This window comes from Tiliqua scincoides, chromosome 1, assembly GCF_035046505.1.
Source record: "Tiliqua scincoides isolate rTilSci1 chromosome 1, rTilSci1.hap2, whole genome shotgun sequence".
Taxonomy (NCBI): domain Eukaryota; kingdom Metazoa; phylum Chordata; class Lepidosauria; order Squamata; family Scincidae; genus Tiliqua; species Tiliqua scincoides.
The window spans coordinates 69,504,722-69,508,642 of NC_089821.1; positions in this window are offsets into that span (position 1 = coordinate 69,504,722).

Consider the following 3,921-nt stretch of genomic DNA (forward strand, 5'->3'; position numbering starts at 1 on the left):
CGATACTCTTATGTTTCCCTACCTATCATCCTTGAATAACTTATTGTTTATCTAACCACTCATACAATGGTTTCCACAATTTCTGTATTCTCTCTATTTCGCCATCTCCCAATCTTTCCGTCAATACATCTATTTCAACCATCTCATATAATTTCTCAATCCACATCTCTACAGTGGGAGTATCAGGGTTCTTCCACAATCTAGCATACACCAATCTCGCTGCAGTAATTGCATACAACAAAATATGTTTAAGATCATTGTTATAACTTTCAGGAAAAATACTCAAGAGAAACAGTTCTGGTTGGAAATGTATTTCACAATTAAAAATAATTTGAATAGTTCTATATATTTTTTGCCAAAAATTTTTGGCCTTAGGGCAAAGCCACCACATATGATAAAAAAAACCTTTCACCTCTTTGCATTTCCAACACTTATCGCATGTGCCGGGATACATTTTTGCTAATCTATCTGGAGACAGGTACCATCTATAAAACATTTTGTATATGTTTTCTTTCATTGTTACTGCCTTAATTATCTTCATATTTCTCTTCCAAAGCTGGTCCCAATTATTCATTGTTATATTATGTCCAATATTTTTTGCCCATATAATCATTACCTCTTTTACCGATTCGTCTACCATTTCCATACTCAACAAATATTGATACATCCTTCTGATATAATTTTGCTCATTTGATAAAAATATTTTATCAAATTCCGTCTCCTCTGGGTAGATTCCTTCTTTTTTATCTTTCAACCATCTTGTTTTAATCTGTAACTCCGTCAACCAATCCAGTTCAATCCCTTTCTCCCACAATACCTCTTTTGAGTACATAACTGCTTTCTCATCTAATAATTCATCATATCTCCTATTCTGTGAACCTCGCAACCACATTGGCCTAGTATCAATTTCTAACGGTTTCACCCATCTTGGAATCTTCTCGTAAACTTTATATCTGATTTGTTCCCAGACAAACAACAATGCTCTTCTTATCAGATGTTGTTTAAAGTAACTATGATATTTGGCTTTATCATAAATCAAAAAGGCATGTGGACCAACCTGCAAATCGTGTAGTTCTAATTTTAACTCTCTAGATTTTTCGGCTTCTGCCCAATCCTTTATCCAATTTAATGCCGCTGCATAGTAATAAATTTCCCAATTTGGCATTCCGAAACCAGCTCGTTCTTTCACATCTTGTAATAATTTCATCTTTATTCTAGCTTTTTTCCCTTGCCAAATGAAATTAGCCATCATTTTATTCAAATCTTGAAAGAACACCTTTTTTAATAAAATTGGGATTGTCTGAAATAAGAATAATATTCTTGGCAGCACATTTGACTTAACTGTTGCTATTCTACCCAACAATGATAAATTTAATCCATTCCATCTTTTTATGTCTTTCTTAATCTCCATCATTAACTTTAGATAATTATTTTCCATCAACTCACTACATTTATCTGATACAGTAATTCCCAAATATTTAACTTTCTTTGTGATATTAATACCAAATTCCTGTAGTTGCTGTTTCTCTTGTTTTCTCATATTTTTCACTAATATTTTCGTTTTATCATAATTTATCCTCAATCCTGCCATTTTACCGTATTCTGTCAGATTCTCTATCAAATATTTTAAAGACTGGGTTGGATTCTCCAAGATAAAAGTGAGATCGTCTGCATAAGCTTGAATTTTAAATTCTTCATTTTGGACCTTCACTCCCACAATTCTTTCATCTCTTCTTACTATATTGTTTAATATTTCCAGAGTTATAATAAACAGTAATGGAGATAGAGGGCATCCTTGTCTTGTTCCCTGCTGGATTTCTATCATTCTTGTTATGTCACCATTTATCTTTATTCTTGCCGTTTGTTTGGTATATATCTTCTCTATAACCCTTATAAACTTTGGCCCAAAGTTCATCTGGTACATTTGTTGAATCATAAAGTTCCAATTTACTCTATCAAATGCTTTATGCGCATCTACGAAAATTAATCCTAATTTTTTCTCTGAGTGTGCCTCAAAATATTCTATTATATTAATAATAACTCTCACATTATCTTTTAAGTGTCGTTTTGGCAAGAAGCCCATTTGATCTTGGTGTATTATTTGCAGCAGAACTCTCTTTAATCTTCCAGCCAATATTGATGCAAAAACCTTGTAGTCTGTATTCAAAAGAGAAATTGGCCTATAATTTCTAATTTCTTTCTTTTCTGTTCCTTGTTTATGTATTAACGTAATTAAAGCTTCTGTCCATGAATCTGGAATATTTCCTGTTTCCCATATATCATTAACCAGATTCTTAAATGGTAATTGTATCGTCTCTTCAAATAATTTATAATATTCTGCTGGAATGGCATCTGGTCCGGGAGATTTCTGATTTTTCTGTCTTTTGATTGCTTCTGATAGTTCTTGCATGGAAATTTTTTGATCTAAAATTAGTTTCTGTTCTGATGTCAGTTTTAGCATATTGTTTTTTAATAATATATGACTTAAATATATTAAGTAGACTTAAACATTAAGTAGACTTAAATATATGACTACTACACAGAAACAGATATTGAAAAACATTGACTTAACAGCAGGGATATATTGAAGAGGAAATTGCTGCATAGAAAGTATATGATTGGCAGAGGTCTATAAAACATATTGCACTGGTTTAAAGTTTGAATCTTTTTGGAATTAAGCTGGTGTAAAGAATCTAGCATCTACACAGTCACTCATAAATACTTTAAGCATTCCTTAGAGCAGTGGTTCTCAAACTTTTAGCACCGGGACCCACTTTTCAGAATAAGAATCTGTCAGGACCCACCGGAACTGATGTCATGACCAGAAGTGACATCATCAAGCAGGAAAAATTTTAACAATCCTAGGCTGCAATCTTACTCACATTTACCCAGTAGTAAGTCCCATTTACTATCATTGTTAAAAGCATATACAGAGTAGCCTGTTAAAAGTACAAATCTGTAACATTTCCCCAATGTAGCCACATGCCATGGTAGCATCAAGTCCAATATATTGAAAATAAGATATTGAAATGAATGGGGACCCACCTGAAATCAGCTCATGACCCACCTAGTGGGTCTTGACCCACAGTTTGGGAAACACTGCTTTAGAGGCTATTCAGTATTTGCACTTTGCTTTTATTGTTCAGATATAATTACTTAGGATGATGTAGTGGTTCCAGAGTTGGACTTGGACCTGGAAGATCCATATTGAAATCCCTGCTCAGTCATGAAGCATCCTGGGTGACCTTCACTATCTCTCAACCTAACCTACCCCACAGGGTTGTTGTGAGGAAAAAATAGAGGGAAGGAACCATGTACACTGCCCTGAGCTAATTGGAGGAAGGGCAGCTTAAGAATCTAATGAATAAATAAATAAATAACTACTCCAAGGTACAAGTGGAACAAGCTTCTCCATTTTTTTTTTTAAAAGGACATTAAATCAGAACTGGCTTTATAAAAGTGATTACAAAAGAAGTTCAGTTGGGATCTTAACCCAATGCAAAAACTTTATACATCCCACAACTGGTAGTAAGTGGTTTCAGTTGGAGAAAATTCAGTGTCAAAAAGGAAGACGTGGTGTCCAAACACATCTGGCCAAGCTTACTAACCTTTTCTTATCCTTTCCAACAACTAGGTAAAGGGAACTGAAGAGCAGCACAGAAGTGTTTCTAATCACTACCTATCATCTTTCTATGGTTAGGGACTGAACCCACCAAGATTCAGCATGGAAAGAGGTGAGGGCACATGGTAAACAGCCAAGACAGAGAGGTATGGCTTTTTCAGAAGGCAGAGCTTTTTGCAAAGGCCTTTTCAGGAGGTGAGGCAAGATCTCAGGGCTAGCAGTTGAATCCTCCTTGTCACCAGCAGTTAAGTTCTTCTGAGAAGCTCCTGGTGGCATAAGACAAGTATGACTGAAGGAGT